Genomic DNA, 19732 nt, shown 5'->3' with positions numbered 1-19732 from the left:
CTCCCAAAGCTAGCCTCCCTACGCCGCATTGTTTGATTTCTAACCTTGCTTGAACATCTAGTCTCATGCACAGGACTGCATTACCGAAAGTCAAGCTAGGGACCATCACCCCTTTCCAGATCCCTCTTACCACTTCATACCTATTGTAATTCAACAGTGCCCTATTTTTTATGACAGCTGCATTTATACTAGCTTTACTCATTACATATTTTTCATGCTCTGACAGATACTCAGCACCGTTATTTATCCACACCCCAAGATACTTGTACTGATCCACTATTTCTAGCGCGAACTCCTGTATTCTATGCTCGCCACTGTAATCGTTAAACATCATGACTGCAGATTTTCACGATTATCATGGCCCTGAGATCAAAGCGCCAGCTGTTGCTGCAACTAGAAAACAGCGCATCTCGCAATGCGAATTGTAGCGTCATCTACAATAGCATTGCAGAAACAACCACCTGCCGCATGCCAGTGATGACGTCACAGTCCAATATGATAAGTAGAGGTGAAACGATGTGAGTATGACTGTGGGGACGAAATGGCAGCATAGTTTCGGTTTATTGAATCCAAGATGGCGGCCATTAAATTTGGTTGCGACCTCTCCATCACTTTTTCCCCCTTCCTTACCAAAAAATATCCTAAACCGGGTAGGAAAACCGTCCCATTAGGGGAACGCTATATATGTAAACATTCGTTCCGCTATATATACTCCGACAACAACGGGCACCCATCTGGGGACAGCTGCGTACAGAATTTGGTAGGCAAATAAAAAACCTTTCGAGTTGTGGTATAGAAATAAAACCACAGTTAAGTAATAGGTAAAAAATGTATACATGCAATTACTAATTGAAGTGTTACCATATCGCACCGCAAGCCGAATTCTAGGCCTACCTTGACCCCCCAAACGAAGCAAATTTCGCTTGGGACGTATGTGGAGGGGATGCAACTCGACAAAGGGTAAACGTGCATCGTAATTTTTCTGATAGATGGCGCTAGGCGGAGATCGTTCCGCTAGGCGGTTTGCGTGCTCGCGTAGCCGAACATGCTGGAAATCCATGCTGGAATTTTGTTTCTCGACACGAGCGGCGCGTACTTCTTCAGTTTCTTCATCTATTAAATCAAACAGCTTACGCTCGTTACTTCAACGTGTTCCAGATGGTGGTGGCCTTTTTTTTTTTTGCTAAAGGCCTGTGAGGGGGGGTCTCAACAAAGATGTGACGTGCCTAGGACGCTAAAGGATGCCACTTCACAAATATCATCCAGAAAGAATTTTTTAGATGCGCTTCGTTGGAGCTCAGTTATCTGTAGTCTAAATTTGAATTTCCGTGTCTTTGCGCCTTTCCCTCTACAGCCGGTTCTTGCACGCTGATATGTCGGCGCACCTCCGCCGCCGGCCCTTCGCACTCGCCCCCTCTGCCGGCTGCCGAGGTGCGCGAACCAATGCTGGTAATCCGCTGCTGACGCAATGAACGCTACATGACGTAACGAGCGCGGATTCGTGCTAAAACCTAGTACCGCAAGCCGCCGCTAGGCGCAGAAGCCGGCAGTTTTAAAAATTGTATTGTAAATTATCGGCTCGCTGTTGAGGTCTTGTACGCGGCATGAACGCTCGTTGGCCTGTACTCTACATAAGGCGAGTATTTTATACCCACTCTCAAACACCCTTTTCAGGGAGACTGTAAGGCCACTCCTAAGATTAAGTCCAACTATAGTTTCATTCGTGCAACTTGGGTGTTCAGGTAAGAATTATAGACACTATTATAAGAATAATAGTGTCAGGACTCGGTAGAACCCCGACGAGAGCTGAAGGTAAAACGGTTAACTGCTTAACCAGAAAAAGTCCCTGCGCACTTCAGCTTCTTCTTCTTCTTGCCTCGCACTCGTAGACCAAGTCTTCATCTTTGGCGTCTTCTTGCATGCGTCATTTGCCCCCCTCCTCAGGAAGCATCGTCTCGATGGTAACAAAAGGAAGTAGGAGGTCAAGATCGGTCCGAGTAGTACGGCTTCATACGTACAACATGGACGACGTCGACTTGTTGCTGGCGTCGCTTGGATGCCGATAACCCGTCCGGCACCACCTCATACGTGACGTCGGTTAAACGTCGCAGCACAACATAGGGCGCGAAGTACCGCCGCAATAATTTTTTGGAGAGTCCACGACAGCGAATAGGCCTCCAGACCCACACTTTGTCGCCAGGTTCATAAATGACTTGTCTGTGGCGAAGATTGTAGCGTCGTGCGTCAGTCTCCTGCTGAGTTCTGCTGCGCACACGCGCTAGTTCGCGAGCTTCCTCTGCGCGCTGTGCGAATTCCTCGGCGTCCTGATCGACATCGTCGCCGTCGGCATTCGGGAGCAGCATGGCATCTAGCATAGTTGTCACTTGTCGGCCATGAAGAAGGCTGAAAGGCTTCATGCGAGTGGTGTCTTGTTGTGCCGTATTGTAGGCTAACGTGACGTAGGGAAGAATTTCGTCCCAATTATTGTGGTCTACATCCACGTACATACAGAGCATGTCGGCGATTGTCTTATCGAGGCGTTCCGTCAATCCATTGGTTTGGGGGTGATAGGCCGTCGCTTTACGATGACTGGTACCGCTGAGGCGGAGAACGGTTTCCAAAAGCTCGGCCGTAAAGGCAGTTCCTCGGTCAGTTATAATGAGTGCCGGAGCGCCATGCCTGAGGACAATGTTCTCAACCAAGAACCGAGCTGCTTCGCCGGCTGCACCCCTGGGCAGAGCCTTTGTCTCCGCGTAGCGAGTTAGATAATCGGTGGCGACAATTATCCATTTATTCCCGGCAGTAGACGTCGGAAATGGTCCTAGGAGATCGATGCCAGTTTGCTTGAAAGGTGTCTTTGGCACTTGAAGAGGGTGGAGTAGACCGGCTGGTTTTTCAGGGGGTGATTTACGACGTTGGCAGTCTACGCACGTCCGTACATAGTGCTTCACTGTCGCCGGTAGTTTCGGCCAGTAGTATCCGCGCTGTACTCTAGCCAACGTGCGGGTGTAGCCTAGGTGGCCGGCGGTTGGCTCGTCGTGACACGCTTGCAAAACTTCCGTGCGAAGAGCTGTTGGGACGACGAGTAGATGACTGTTCCCCCCAGGACAGAAGTTCTTCTTGTAAATTACGTCGTTGCGAAGAAAGAATGACGAGAGGCTGTGGGCGAAAATCTTAGGCACATCCGTAGTTCGCTTCTTCAAGAAACCAATCTATGACACCTAAAAAAGCAGTGTCTTCATCGGTCATTGTGGAGGGTCCGACTGGTGCTCGCGAAAGGCAGTCAGCATCCGCATGCTCCTTTCCGGATTTGTAAATAACTGTCATGTCAAACTCTTGTAACCGAAGGCTCCAACGCGCGAGTCTCCCTGAAGGGTCCTTTAAGTTCGTCAGCCAACAGAGAGAGTGATGGTCGCTATCGACTTGAAAGGGGCGTGCGTACAAGTAACGGCGGAATTTCATAACCGCCCATACAACTGCAAGACATTCCTTTTCTGTTGCCGTGTAGTTCGCTTCAGCTTTAGACAGAGTCCTGCTGGCATAAGCAATCACTTTTTCCACACCATCCTGGCGCTGCACCAATACAGCACCTAAACCCACATTGCTTGCATCGGTATGAAGCAGGGTAGGGGCGTCGTCATCAATGTGCGCCAGGACAGGTGGCGTCAGTAGGCGTCTCCGGAGCTCATTAAAAGCTTGGTGCTCTTCTTCACCCCAGCGAAAGACAGCGTTGTCGCGTGTCAGTGAAGTTAATGGCCAGGCAACTCGTGAGAAGCCAGCAATAAATCGACGTTAATAGGCGCAAAGCCCCAGGAAGCACGTAAGCGTCTTTTTGTCCGTAGGTGTTGGGAACTTGGCGACTGCGGAGAGCTTTTCGGGGTCAGGCCGGACACCTTCTTGGCTAACAACGTGTCCTAAGAATTGCAGCTCCTCGTAACCAAAGTGGCACTTATCGGTTTTTAGTGTGAGGCCCGCAGATCGTATGGCCTGAAAAACAGCTACCAAACGGCGCAGATGCTCCTCGAAAGTTGCCGAAAACACGATCACGTCGTCAAGATACACCAGGCATGTTTGCCACTTGAATCCTGAGAGCACAGTGTCCATCAGCCTCTGAAATGTTGCTGGTGCCGAGCATAAACCGAATGGAAGAACCTTAAACTCATACAATCCGTCAGGAGTGATGAATGCTGTCTTCTCCCGATCCCTCTCATCTACATCAATTTGCCAATATCCACTTTTCAAATCTATTGAAGAGAAGTAACGTGCATTTCGTAGCCGATCAAGGGAATCATCAATGCAAGGGGGGGGGGGGGGGGTACACGTGTCTTTTTTGGTCACTTGATTGAGCTTGCGGTAGTCAATGCAAAATCGTAAGCTGCCGTCCTTTTTTTAACAAGTACCACGGGGGAAGCCCAGGGACTCTGTGACGGCTGGATAACATCGTCTCGAAGCATTTCGGCCACCTGACGCTGAATAGCCTCGCGCTCTTTCGGAGCCACACGCTAAGGATTTTGTCGAATCGGGCGAATCGCGTCATCCGTGATAATGCGATGTTTGGTCAAAGGTGTTTGGCCGACCCGCGATTCTGAAGCAAAACAGTCTCGAAAGTGATCTATGAGATCCAAAAGACGTTCCCGTTCTGAAGACGACAGATTTGGGCTCACATCGACTATGTGTGCGGGCACCTTGCTCACTGATCCAGTTGCAGCACGAAATAGTCTTGGTCACTTGGGACGCTATCGAAGAAGGTCACAGTTGTGCCTTTCAGAATTTGCCGACGCTCGTCGCTGAAGTTTGTCAGCAGCACTTCGGCGTGCCCATTGGCCAAACTGACTAGTCCTCGAGCTATAAAAACACCTCGGCTGAGTATCAGGGTGACGGCACGTTCGGCGATGCCATCGCCGGTATGCGCCACGTCGCACTTCACTTCAACAAGAGACCACGATCGCGGAGGTAATGTCACCCCCTCATTGGCAACTGGTAAGGGCATCAGTGGTACTTGCGCATAACCAAGGTCTCCATGATTTTTGGTGAAGGCAACGACGTTGTCCCGAAAGCTGATCACAGCCCCATGAAGGCGCAGAAAGTCCATGCCCAAGATGAGGTCTTTGCAACAGTCTGAGAGGATAACGAAGCTGCCAACGAACACTGAGTTTGCAATTCCTATGCGGGCAGTGCACTTCCCAGTCGGTGCCAATAGCTGACCCCCAGCACTGCTTATTACTGGCCCAGTTCATTCGGTTTTTACTTTGCACAGCTTGTCAGCCAGTTTTTGACTAATGATTGAAAAATCCGCCCCCGTATCCACCAGAGCGTGTACCTCCAGCCCATCAATGCAAACGGCGAGGTCAGCGCTAACAACGTCGTCTGGGTTGCTCGTCTCTCTCGGCATTTGTGGCGGAAGTGCGGTAAGGTCGGCGCTGTTATTTTCGTCGTCGGGGCTGCTTATCTGGTTCGGCATGTTCAGCGCTAATGTAGGCGGCATTTTCGGTGGTAGTGCGGCAGCGTCAATGTGAACACAGGCGTCAGAGTCATGGGTTGCGGTCGGCAGTTGCGGCGGTAGTGAGGGCTTTGAAACTTTTCGACTGGTTGCAACCTCCCGTCGCGAGGTTGCGGCGGTTAGTTTCCCTGGCGAGGGCTCGGGGTCCGCCGTCCGCTAACGTCAGCATCGCTACGACGCGTCGGTGAAGAATAACGCCGTGGAGATGGGGAGCGGCGGCGGAAGCCCGGTGAGACGGCTTCCCTGCTGAGCGGCGGGTCCTCGATTTGGGCACGCCCAGCGTTGAAATGGCGTCGAGCAGAACCAGGCGGAAAGGCCTGCCCCTCCTGGCGGTAGCGGCAGTACCGATACACATGGCCAGGTTGTCCGCAGAAGAAGCAGAGTGGTCGGCTGTCATAAGAGCGCCACAGGTGAGTTCGGCGCGGCTGAGGGCGGCCGGTACGTGCCCACTGAGGCTCCTGGAAGAACCGCGTCTGCTGACGGCTCGCTGAGCTCGGTGGGGCGTGGTCTGGCGGCGGACGACGAAGGACTTCCGCATAGCTCGCGGGTTGCGGCTCCGGCTCATAGTAAGGAGCCGTGTTTACGGCCGTGTTGCTGTTGGGTTGGGGCACGTGGTATGGTTTGCAAACGGCTGCCGCGCTGTCAACTGGATGAGACTCGTGGTATTTTGCAGACGGTGACAGAGCATGCCGGAGCTCTTTCCTAACGGCTGCTGCGACGGCCTCTGGTGACTGAACGCTCGTAGCAGTAATTCGCTGCAGCTCCTCAAGGACAATTTCTCGAATGAGGTTTCGAAGAGTGTTCCCATCGGTTGCAGTGAGTGCCGCCGCAGTCGGTGGAACACCGGTGAAGGGTCGGTCGTACTGGCGGCACCGTTCTTGGAGGGCTCGCTCTATAGCTGTAGCGTCCTTAACGAACTCACTGACGGTTTGAGGTGGGTTGCGCACCATGCCGGCAAACACCTGCTCCTTGACGCCATGCATGAGATGTCGTAGCTTCCTTTGCTCAGTCATATCGGGGTCGGCACGGCGAAAAAGTAGAGCCATGTCTTCCGCAAACATAGCTACGCTTGCAATTGGCTTCTGGACGCGCACTTCAAGAAAGCGCAGCACATTCTCTCGTCGATCAGTAGTGACAAAAGTGTCCACCAGCTGGCGGCGGAAGTCATTCCATGTGGACAAGCTGGCCTCGTGGTTTTCATACCAAGTTCTAGCAGTATCCTGAAGTGCAAAATAAACATTGCAAAGCTTCTGGTCCACGCTCCACTGGTTGAACTTGGCCACTCGTTCAAACTGGTCGAGCCAGTCTACCACATCTTCAAACGCGTTCCCGCGGAAGCACTCCGGTACCTTGGTGTTGTGAAGAGTCACCGACGTAGGGGTCGGGGGTGCCATGGCTTGGAAGACCCGGCGAACTTTGACGTTTGAAGAGTCGCCCGGTAGATGGCTGTACTCCGGGGAAAGGCCTAGACGTCGGCGGCTAGCGCAATGGACAGGCGTGTCGATGTCCGGGACTCGCTGTGGACTGCCGGAAGGAGTCCTGTGCATACCCAGCACCTCCACCAGTGTCAGGACTCGGTAAAACCCCGAGGAGAGCTGAAGGTAAAACGGTTTACTGGTTAACCAGAAAAAGCCCCTGCGCACTTCAGCTTCTTCTTCTTCTTGCCTCGCGCTCGTAGACCAAGTCTTCCTCTTTGGCGTCTTCTTGCATGCGGCAATAGAATATGCACCGAGCTTCCTTGAGGTGAACGGTGCATGAGTGAAAATATGGGGAATTATATACCTTCTGTTAAGTTTTAGCCTTTTGATGTTTTGGAAAAAAGAACAGTTAAATCAGACTTCGGCTTAGTTAAGATATTCGGCGAGGGCCTTGATGTTCCTGCCTTTTCTCATTTTCCTCTTTTTTCACCCCTTTTCTTTGTCTATCTACCTACTTTTTTCTTCCTTTTCTTTATCTTGGCTTAGCTTCACTAGCGGATTACTTTATTTCGGCTTGTGCATTTATGCTGTAATTACAACTACACCTACTTCAGGCATGTAACCACTTGGCATGGCGTCCCAGTAGCGGCTTCAGCCTGAAGACGTTCAGTTCGCTCACCTGCTTTTTATCGACTCTTTAGTGAATATGGCGAATAGTCAAATATTTTGACTATGTTATCATCGTCGCGATAACAGTCTTAAGGTAGCATTACCACATCAAAACGAAACGAAAAGATGTCATGCACATTGATATGCTAACAGGAGATCATACGCTCGTTTTGAATTTAGAAAATTCTAAGTCGTGCGGTGCTTAAATTAGCTTTACTTCATCTACCTGGATTCATTATATTCTTTTTTCGCAAAGAGATCTTGCTGATGTCATCCCAAAAAAAAAATGTCAAGGTTCACTTACGTCTCCTTAAGTGCGCAATTGCGAAAGCTTTGAGCGGTCCACTACTTGCTCTCCTAGGCCAGCGCAGTACATTGCTAGTGGGTTTCCAGCGGCCGCAGCATGATGACGCTACGACTGCATGCCGAGCACGGAGGAAATTTACCGGAAACGGAGGAAATTTGGTACTCGCGTGAGTCCGCCATCTGTAAGTAGCATGTTCATAATTACTCATGTCGGCCTCAGTACATGTCTCAGAGATACGTTTTTAAGAACTGTGCATGCACTAGAACCGCCTTTAGTCAGCTTCAAATGTCGAAGTGTCGTGGTGGACACAATTCAAATATCCCAGCAGCAAATTCCCCGATTCATGCGCAGGAGGTTTGCCAATGACAAAAAAACACTTTTATATCTTGCTGTTTTACAGGCACATACGCTAAAATAATTCGTTACTGCTGATCCGAAATGGCGAGGTCACAACATATGAGACGCCATTCATCACCAATGCTATACCACAGTTCAGTCATATTCAGTGTATTGCTCAAAGAAAGTATGCACCCTCCAGACAAAGCTCTCGAATGGCTGACGATAATAATATATCGCGGTAAAACATCTCCAGAGCAGTTTCTGTATTCTCATCTGTACACAGCTTAATTTCCTGATTTGCACCTACATTAAGCTGTCTACAGATGATAATATAGAAACTGCTCTTGAGTTGTTTTACCGCGATATATTATTATCGTCAGCCATTCGAGAGTTTTGTCCGGAGGGTGCATACTTTCTTTGAGCTGATTTGCACCTACATTCACTGATCCGGAGTTCCCGGGTTCGAACCCGACCGCGGCGACTGCGTTTTTATGGAGGAAAAACGCTAAGGCGCCCGTGTGCTGTGCGATGTCAGTGCACGTTACAGATCCCCAGGTGGTCGAAATTATTCCGGAGCCCTCCACTACGGCACCTATCTCTTCCTTTCTTCTTCCACTCCCTCCTTTATCCCTTCCCTTATGGCGCGGTTCAGGTGTCCAACGATATATGAGTCAGATACTGCGCCATTTCCTTTCCCCAAAAAAACCAATTATTATTATTATTATTACATTCACGCTACAGCTTTCAAATAGGTGCTTTCACTAGTACTGCCGCCGCCGATTCCGCAAGCGTTTAACGTTAAGGCTAGCGACCTCAAGAGCTGTGACCCCCCATTTTTTGTATGTACATTATTGAGCTCCATCCGCCGAGGTGGCGAGGACCGTCGGAAAACTGGCGGCCTTTTGGATGTCATTGCCCTTGTAGCCGCGACCTGTCTGAACGATTGGGGTGGCTGAAAAAGACAAATTGATACGAGCCACATGCTAGAACACTCGGGCTCTAAGATGGCACTCGGACGATGACAGGGAATTAAAAAAAATGCATGTGGATTAGCTCAGCTAATCAAAGGTATGCAAAGCGAAAGCTGTCGGCGTTCATTATGTTCATTGGCGCTGGCGTTGACAACGTTCCAGACGCCGATGGTTTTGAGGAAAGGAAGGCCGCATAACAGGCTCCCTGGGTCAGTGGACGCCTCAGTCGCGCTTTCGGGTGCATGCCGGTGGTGAGAGTGCATAACCGCTGACAACGTGGTGGCAGACACGTGGCACTGCAGCAATAGGCCGCAGCGTTCATTGGGTTACCAAATTCTCGCGATCAATCATTAACGGCTACCTGCTAGGGTGGCAGGGTGGGCGCGTTGCCTATACAGTGTGCGGAACGCACTCAACGTTACAGATGCCAAGCCACGTCTGCTCAGCTAGATCACGTGGTAGGGCAGCAGCCGCTCCGCAGCTATGGAGCCCCGGCGCAGCGACGGCGAAGACGGCGAGAAGGGAGGCTGCACGCCTTCTTTTAACATTTCTGCAGGACACGGATCTTGCTTCTAAATGGTGACAGCAGGAACGGACGATGGCCTACTGTGATTGAATGTGTGCGTAGATGGTGCCTTCCGGAGTGGACTACGTTATACTGTGAGTGAATGTATGTATGGATTGTGGCACTGCAATTGCCTTTCTTCTCCTGTGACTGAATATGTGCATAGATGGTGACTACTGGAGTGGACTGTGATGTGGACTGTGTGGATTGACTGTGTGCATAGATGGTGACTGCGGGAGAGAATGTGTGCTATTATAAGAGACTGTGCGCATAGCGGAGTAGATGCGACAGGCTTTAGGACATTATTAATACAGAAGGGACGCTACGGTGGAGCAATTGCCGGCAGATAAAGCAAGGCTAATCCCACCTGTAGCATTCAACACCTCAACTCAACAGCCAAGACTTGGCTCGGCTGCGCGGCAAAGTCACGTGATGCGTTGCTAATGCAGCGGCGCAGGAAGGACGTTCAAGGTCAAACTGTAGCCGACGGTGAAATCGGCGCCACTAGGCCAGTAACGCTTTTGCTTTAAAACCTGTTCTTGAGACTGCAACTGACCGGTACGGGTCCTTTTCCCCGACGGCTGTGATGACCCCCATAATGCGCAGGTCCACACGGGACGGAGAGGCAAAGAGACACCGTATGGCTCAGTTTAAACAAACAGGTATATTCAATAATTACACATGATTAAGGTTATACATCAGAGGCTGGGGCGTCCGAGCTTACGTGCCGACGACTTCATGGGGGCGATGGAGTGGCTCCGGAGTTGGGCTCGAGCGGTTGCTGGCAGATGTCGATGACGGCAGAGCAGAGCTCTTCAAGGTTGTGAGAGATGCAGAGCTGGCAGAAGCTGCACGCCGTCGGGCTTCGGCGCTGAAGGTCCTCTTGGCGACCGATGTCGTCCTCAGCTCTATGCAGTAGAATTTCAATAGTCGTCCGTTTCTTCGAGGATGGTTCACAAACCCTTCCTCTAGTGTCGTTCGGCTTGGAAGATGAACAGGAGGCGAGCTTGTAGATGATGACAGCAGAGCATATTTTACAACATACATATGCAGAGAGTTAAACTGGAAAAAGCAGAACTGAATTTACAAAAGAACAAACTTTTCACTACTTTACTCATCGACCGGGCAGGGTAGTGCCTAAGTAGCATCACATTACATGCTAAGCATGGAGCCCCAGCTCAGACTGGACTGCATCCGTTTACATGCGCTTTTAAGCACTTGATTAACAAAGGACTAAGGGCGGTCATTTCCAGTGGCCCGCCCAAAGCATCAATTCTCCAATCCAAAATAACATGCGAGATGGGGACAACCCCCTTGGGTTGGGCTTAGCCTCGAACCCAGAGTCTGTTAACAATACAAACTAAATAAACAACAAAAACGCCACCACTCTCTCTCAAGTGAGAGTATACACAGGCTCTCTCTCTCTTCGGAGCTAATTCACTAGCGCCTGTCTTTCCACATTCTTGGCGAGTACTGCCTGTCCGCCATGACAGGTGTCCGTCGCGGCCCTTCTGGGAAGCTGTGGGTGCCTTCCCGGCGATAGCCCGCGACAAAGGGGGGGGGGGGGGAGGGAAAGAATGTCGTCTTCGTGGTAGCGCATAGCGTCGGCTGTGGTACGGCGCGCTCTGGCCCGCTGACAGCTCCCTTGTCCTGGAATGTGCCCGGAAATTGGGAAGGATAAAGCCTGTTTCCCCGGGGCGGCGGCGGGTCCGGTTGTTCTGGTCGTCACTCAAAGAGCATGGCATAATGTGCCCGGAAATTGATGATGCCGCTGTCACGGGTCTCCGTCTACGCCGCGCCGTCGAACGTGGATCCTCGGAGCACACACGGAATGTCACACTCGCTCACCCTCCAGAAGAATGTTCTCCGAACATTTGAGTCCACGCAGCTCCCCTTGTCTTTCTGAATCGCCTCGAACAGTGCGTCCGACAAAACACTTTTCGCTGCACTCAACACCACTGCACAACACCATATGTCTCCGCTGTCATAACTGGCGTCTCCAGGGGCAGCACTGATCTTCTTTTACAGATAAACATGAAACTCAGCACCCAAGCCTCTCTTTTCTAGTCCAAACTGGACGAAATAAATTTACCACAGTTATAAAGGAGCTCCCACTTCTAGCACGATCACGGCACAGACAAAAATATAGATAACGAAAGGAAGTAGGGCAGGTTCTGCATGCGCTCCGCATGCTCTCCTGTGAAGGTGTTACTTAATTACAGAAAGGTTTAACTACCAACTCCGATAACTTAACACATAAGCACATAGCAATGTTATGAGCTGTGGCATTACACAATTCTAACCAGTTCAAAACTCCGCTCTGTTTACGCCATTAGTCCGACTTAGCTTTCCGATTTCGCAGCGGATATCGGCCTTCATGAGTCATACTAAGTAAGTCTGTGCCCCTTTGTCTGCTTTGGGACTCGTGAGGGCTCGTGGCAGGAGCCTCTCCTGGCGTTATCTGCGCGGCAACCTCGCGCGCTTCTTCTTCTAGCAATGCATGAAGTAAATCCGGTGGCATTCTGGCCGTCACCTCTGGCGCCTGCCGAACAGATGCAGGAGAGGGCGTTTCTTGCGAACTATCTGCGCGCTCCGCTTCACTTCTGTCCCCATCAAAATCCGCGCTTTCCCTTTCCTCATTTCGTGAATACTGAACCGGTGCCGACTTGAGGCGATTTGCGTGTATCCTTATCAAGCGCCGGTTCACGTCTCGGACTCTGAAGTTTACCGGAGAAAGCTTCTCGACAACCTCGCACGGTCCTCTCCACTTCGTCTGGAACTTACGAGCTAGCCCAATCTGCCTTTGGCAGTTTTCAATGTACACGCTGTTCCCCACATCAAACGGCGCGTCTCTAGCACTGCGATCGTGCACCTCCTTCCTGCGCTTCGCCGCTTTCTTTAAGGACTCCTTTGCGATGTCCCTCGCCACTTGCAAGCGCGATTCTAGCTCAACCTTATAGTCGTCCAGTGAAGCGTATGGGACACGACGGGGGCCCTCTGGCACTTCACTAGGCTGGTCCGGGTCTCGGCCGTAGAGAAGAAAGAATGGCGATTCGCCCGTGCTCTCGTGTGCTGCGGAATTGTAGGCAAACATTGCATACGGGAGCCACAAGTCCCAGTCCCGCTGGTCGCGCGAAACAAAATGCGACAGGAACCCGGCCACGGTTTGGTTCAGTCGCTCCACCGCGCCGTTGCAAGCCGGATGGTACGGTGTTGTCTGCTTCTTAGCGATCTTAAGCAGCTCGCAAACTCTCCTCATTAGCTGCGACACGAAGTTCGTTCCCCGATCTGTCAAGAGTTGCCTCGGGGGTCCATGTCGGAGCACGATCTGTTCGACAAATGCTCTTGCAACCGTGTCTGCCTTCTGATCTGGGAGTGCTACCGCTTCCGCGTATTTTGAAAGGTGGTCGACAAATACTAAAATGTACTTGTTTCCGGAAGTGGTCGTGGGCAATGGGCCCATTATGTCCATACCTGTCCGCTCGAAGGGAGCCGAAACCTCAGGGAACGGCTGAATTGGAGCTGGTCTTCGTCCCTTGGGTGTTTTTCTTTCGAGACAGGAATGACACTTCGCACAGTAGTCTCTAACATCCTGTCGCATGCCACTCCAAAAGTACAAACGCTCCACACGCCTGCGTGTCTTCGCTACGCCAAAATGACCGGCGCATGGCGCATCGTGAAACGCGCGAAGAACCCTTTCTGTCCACGACCGAGGTATGACGACTCTCTCCCAAGCGGTTTTCTCTGGTCTCCCTTTCCTGGTTGGCCTCGTGCGCCGACACAGGGTGCCGTCTTTGCCAATGAAATAACCTAGCTGTTCGGGGTGAGACGGTGCGTCCTCTAAGCTTTCGATTATTCGCTTCAGGTCCGGATCTTTGCACTGCTCTGTGCGTAATTCGGCGGGGTCGACTACGGGGACAAACTCATCTATAGCTGCCACGGCAGCTGTGCGGCTGAGTGCATCAGCATTCAGATGCGTCTTTCCTGACTTGTGCTCAACTTCAAAGCAGTATTCCTGCAGGTGTAGATTCCATCTAGCGAGTCGCGAGCTAGGGTCCCTGACACTCATCACCCATTTCAGAGGATGGCAGTCTGTGACTAGCTTGAATTTGCGGCCGTAAAGGTAGCATCTGAAGTGCTTTACTGCCCAGACAACGGCGAGGCACTCCCTTTCCGTAGCTCCGTACTTTTGCTCTGTGGGGCTCAGCTGTCGGCTAGCAAAAGCAACGGGATGTTCTTTGCCCTCGATAACCTGAGAGAGCACGGCACCAACTGCGAACTTTGACGCATCTGTGGCCATAACGAAGGGCAAATTAAAATCCGGGTGGCGCAACAGCGGTGCAATCATTAGCTTCCTTTTCAGGGCCCCAAAGGCATTCTCCGCGTTTTCGTCCCAGCGAAAGGCGACATTTTTGGCTGTTAAGGCGGTGAGCGGCTTAGCGAGCTTGGCGAACTCCTCTATGTGCCTTCGGTAGTAACCGATCAGGCCGAGAAACTGCCGGGCCTGGCGGACGCTAGTCGGGGATGGAAAATCCGAGACACACCTTAGTTTCTCAGGGTCCGGTCGCACGCCGTCAGCTGAAACAACGTGCCCGAGGTATTTCACCTCGTTTTTGAGGAATTGGCACTTAGAGGGCTTCAGCTTGAGACCCGCTGCTCTTAGTCGCACCAAAACCTGCTCAATATCGCGCAAATGGTTATCAAAACTGTCACTGTATATGATAATGTCATCCATATACACGAAGCACAGCCTCCCCAGAAGACCTGCCAGGATAACATCAGCGGTTCTCTGCCAGACAGCAGGGCTGTTGGCCAGACCCATCGGCATTCTTTTCCATTCATAGTGCCCTGAGGGCGTGTTGAATGCCGTTTTCTCGGCATCTGCCGGATCCATTGCTATCTGCCAGAATCGCGCCGCCATGTCCACTACCGTGAAGTACCTGGCAGAGCCCAGCTGAGAAAGCGTCTCCTGTATATTGGGGATGGGGTAGGGATCGATGCGAGTTACGGCATTTAGTTTGCGGTAGTCCACTACCAATCGATATGAGCCATCTGGCTTTTCCACCAATAGTGCTGGTGCTCCCCAGGGTGACTTTGAGTGTTCGACAATGCCGCGATCAATCAGGTCCTGCACCTGCCGCTCCATCTCCTCACGTTGGGAGTAAGGAATCCTGTGCGCACGCTGGTAAACGGGCGATGAAGTGCCGGTTTCTATCCTGTGCTTTATAACGCCACAGCAGCCCAAATCCAGGTTAGACGCGGCGAATACCTCCGAGTAGTCGTTCAGCAAACCAGCCAGAGCCTCCCTCTCCCTGGATTTTACGTGAGAAAGATCGAACGACACCTTTGGAGCAGCCGAAGGACTAGCATGCTCTACAGTTGCGAGTACCGTATCGGTGGGCTCACGTTGCTCTATCGCAGAGGTGAAGAAAGCCAATGTTTTGTTCTTGGGAAGGCTCAGTGGCTGCTGGCTACAGTTAACCACCCGTAGGGGCACTCTGTGGGCGTCATTAACTGTCACGAGGCACGCGGCTGCCTTCAGGCCATTGCTGAGAGAGTCGACCGGCTCAAGCACTCCCACGGCGCCGCTCTCTACATCTGAAGGCACAAACGCGTACAAAATGTGCTCCGACCAAGGAAGGACGACCGCCTCCTCGACCAGCCGGACGGCTACCCGCGAATATACCTTCTCCAATGATCCCACTGTTTGACGGGTGTCAATATCGGTAATGCGAATCTCAGCCCCTCTCCTGTTCAAAAACGGAACTTTTGAGCCGCCCGCATTAACCTCTTCCTCAGAGAATGAGACTACTACCTTCCCTTTTCTCAAAAAATCCTGCCCTAATATACCTGACACTCCGTTTGGCAGAGACACCGTGTCCGGGCATACGTAGCAGGGGTGCTCCAATGCAATTCCGCCGAGAGAGAAGTGTAACCGGTAGAGTCCACTTATGCCAAGAGGATCCCCCGTTATGCCTACAAATTTGGTTGCCATACCACCAGACGCTTCCAACACCTCGCGGTCCCCCTTCCTTCGAAGCGTGTTAAAACTGCTCTCCTTAAGCAATGTCACCTTTGACCCCGTATCTATCAACAATTCCATACAACAACCATTTAACTTGCAACGCACAACAGGGCATGCCTCGTCGGCCACACAAACTACCACCACCTCATCATCTACTGCTCCCTCCCCACGCTCCTCAGGCTGGGGAGGACTAACTAGTTTTTTGACTCGGTATCTGGAGCCCCGCTGTAGGCTTGCTTAGGGCGAGTCTCGCCTGCTTCTCTTTGTGGCTCCCCACGGCGCACGTTTTGGCAGAACCTGGCGATGTGTCCGCGACCCTGGCAAGCGAAGCATACGATTTCTTCAAAATCTCGCATACCGCGCCTGTAGCTTTGTGGCGGTCTCCGGTTTCCAGCGAATGGGCGCTGTTGAGCGCGCGCTTCAACCTGGCGTTCTACCTGCTGAGTTAGCAGCTGTTCCAAGCGATCTAACCGCTCTGTCAAGAGAGCAACCTCAGGGTTGAGCACTGCTCTCTCTATGACGCGTACTCTCGCTGCGGCTGTCGTTAACGCCTCATTTCGTTCCTCATCCAATGCGGCCTCCACGGCTTGGTCGAAATTGCTCGGCTTGCGCGAGAGCACGAACCGGCGCACGGGGTCTTGCAGACCAGCCACGAACAAAGCGGTCATTTCCTCTTTAAGTATATCCTCCGCGTATTTCTTCCTTAGCTGGTCTCCTTCCTCCTCCCTGCTTAACGTATCGCGTGCTAGGCGCTGAAGCCGCGACGCAAATGTTCGCACGTCCTCCTTTACCATCTGTCCGGCGTCACGGAACCTCTGTACCCGCACGTGACGTGGTTCAGTGTCGAAATGCTCAAACGCGAGCTTCTTAAATTCCGCAAATGATTTTGTGGATTTTACTTTTTCGTCTCGCCAGGCAAAATCATGAGCAGCTCCTGCCATCTTACACCTCGCCATTCCCAGCATTTGAGCATCGGACCATCCCCCCATTTTCCCAATCTCTTCTAGCATGGAAAAGAAATCGCAGATTGGAACCCCTGTCTTATCTCCCGTAAGCGTCGGAATGACGCTTCCTAATGCCAGCATGCTTGCTCCGAGCGACGGCTGTGGAGTGGGAGCTCCCTCAGATACAGTCATTCTTTTTTTTCAAGCCCTCCAGTGCCTCAAGCCTCTCAAATGGGGGTAAAAGTCCCGCAATCAGTCCCGTGATTCCCTTTTGATTACAATTTTGAAGTCATGAATGTCACAGCATTCAGAGGACATTTGCTTTTGACACCCCACTTCTGACACCAGTGTGATGACCCCCATAATGCGCAGGTCCACACGGGATGGAGAGGCAAAGAGACACCGTATGGCTCAGTTTAAACAAACAGGTATATTCAATAATTACACATGATTAAGGTTATACATCAGAGGCTGGGGCGTCCGAGCTTACGTGTCGACGACTTCATGGGGGCGATGGAGTGGCTCCGGAGTTGGGCTCGAGCGGTTGCTGGCAGATGTCGATGACGGCAGAGCAGAGCTCTTCAAGGTTGTGAGAGATGCAGAGCTGGCAGAAGCTGCACGCCGTCGGGCTTCGGCGCTGAAGGTCCTCTTGGCGACCGATGTCGTCCTCAGCTCTATGCAGTAGAATTTCAATAGTCGTCCGTTTCTTCGAGGATGGTTCACAAACCCTTCCTCTAGTGTCGTTCGGCTTGGAAGATGAACAGGAGGCGAGCTTGTAGATGATGACAGCAGAGCATATTTTACAACATACATATGCAGAGAGTTAAACTGGAAAAAGCAGAACTGAATTTACAAAAGAACAAACTTTTCACTACTTTACTCATCGACCGGGCAGGGTAGTGCCTAAGTAGCATCACATTACATGCTAAGCATGGAGCCCCAGCTCAGACTGGACTGCATCCGTTTACATGCGCTTTTAAGCACTTGATTAACAAAGGACTAAGGGCGGTCATTTCCAGTGGCCCGCCCAAAGCATCAATTCTCCAATCCAAAATAACATGCGAGATGGGGACAACCCCCTTGGGTTGGGCTTAGCCTCGAACCCAGAGTCTGTTAACAATACAAACTAAATAAACAACAAAAACGCCACCACTCTCTCTCAAGTGAGAGTATACACAGGCTCTCTCTCTCTTCGGAGCTAATTCACTAGCGCCTGTCTTTCCACATTCTTGGCGAGTACTGCCTGTCCGCCATGACAGGTGTCCGTCGCGGCCCTTCTGGGAAGCTGTGGGTGCCTTCCCGGCAATAGCCCGCGACAAAGGGGGGGGGGGGGGGAGGGAAAGAATGTCGTCTTCGTGGTAGCGCATAGCGTCGGCTGTGGTACGGCGCGCTCTGGCCCGCTGACAGCTCCCTTGTCCTGGAATGTGCCCGGAAATTGGGAAGGATAAAGCCTGTTTCCCCGGGGCGGCGGCGGGTCCGGTTGTTCTGGTCGTCACTCAAAGAGCATGGCATAATGTGCCCGGAAATTGATGATGCCGCTGTCACGGGTCTCCGTCTACGCCGCGCCGTCGAACGTGGATCCTCGGAGCACACACGGAATGTCACACGGCACTCTACAGCTAGTGTCAGCCGGACATGATCCCTGTGGCCCTTGCTGAGTCGAAGTAGAGCCATGAAGGACCACCAGGATCCGCTCTCTACGCAGAACGCAGAACGCGGAACACAGCTCGGTGCCGACTTCGACGCCTCAGGCCCTGGCACCCTTTTCACCTGTTGCTCTCCGCCTGCCGCTCTTCTGGGAGAGCAACCCAGCGCTCTGGTTTCATCACCGACGGCGCACGCCATCTCGTTCCGGTTCCCAGAAACGCCGTTCTGACTCCCTATGTCGGCCACTGCTCTCTTATTACTACTGCCGATTCGGCGCCAACACCCGAAACTACCTATTTCCGGGTTCTTGGGTGGGCAACCAGCCCGCCGACCGCTAGCAGCGACGAACAGTAAAGGCCTCGAACCCTGTCACCTTTTTTACGTGACCTACAAGACCCCGGGCACGTCATTCCTGATTGACACCGGTGCCCATGTCACTGTCCTACTGCTCCGCGCCCCGACCCCTCATCGCAACCGCTCACCTATCTGCTCGCCGCGAACGGCGTGTCTACAAACAGCGCTCTGTGACCCTGAACTTGGGTGTCCATCGGATTTTTTGATAGGGTTTTCGTGGTTTCTGACGTCCGCACGTCTATCATCGGTGCCGACTTGTTCGCTCACAGTGGTCTTGTCAACGTCTACTCTCGTAGACTTTTGGATTCGACCACTCACTTCTCGGTCCAGAGTCTTGCAACGCAGGTAACTCATGATGCGGCTCCTTATTGTGATACGGTTACAGATCCAACGTTCGGCCCTTTACTCCGTGAGTATCCGACTCACATGGTCTCACCAGGCGTGACGCTGTCTGTTCGCCATAAGGTGCGCCGCCATCTAGTCACCACTGGACTGCCTGTATTTTTTTTCATCCGCGTTGCCTTGCCCTAGACAAGCTCAAGATCGGTCATGCCAAATTTGAGCACATGCTCGAGATGGGCATTCTTCGACCGTCTGTTAGCAATTGGGCCTCTCCTCTTACATGTTCCCCAAAAAGGCCAAGGACGGTCATGTGGCGACTACAGCGGTTCCTAAACGTTCACAAGATACCTGACCAATACCCACTGGCCCATACACAGGACTTTACCGCAGCTCTTTATCGCACCACCATCTTCAATAGGATTGATCTCGTCCGTACCTACCACCAAATTCCAATCGCATAGGAGGACATTCCGAAGGCAGCCATCACAACGCCCTTTGGCCTCGAATTCCTGCGGATGCCATTCGGACTGCGAAACGCGGCGCAGACCGTTCAACGTTTCGTCACGGTCTTCACGCTCTTCACCCGAATACCTTGAAGATAATTTGAGGATGCGTGAGAGTACTTTTATTCAGGAAAGTGTGTCTGCATTG

The sequence above is a fragment of the Amblyomma americanum genome, chromosome 4 (assembly GCF_052857255.1).
Source record: "Amblyomma americanum isolate KBUSLIRL-KWMA chromosome 4, ASM5285725v1, whole genome shotgun sequence".
NCBI lineage: Eukaryota > Metazoa > Arthropoda > Arachnida > Ixodida > Ixodidae > Amblyomma > Amblyomma americanum.
This window is presented reverse-complemented; position numbering follows the sequence as displayed.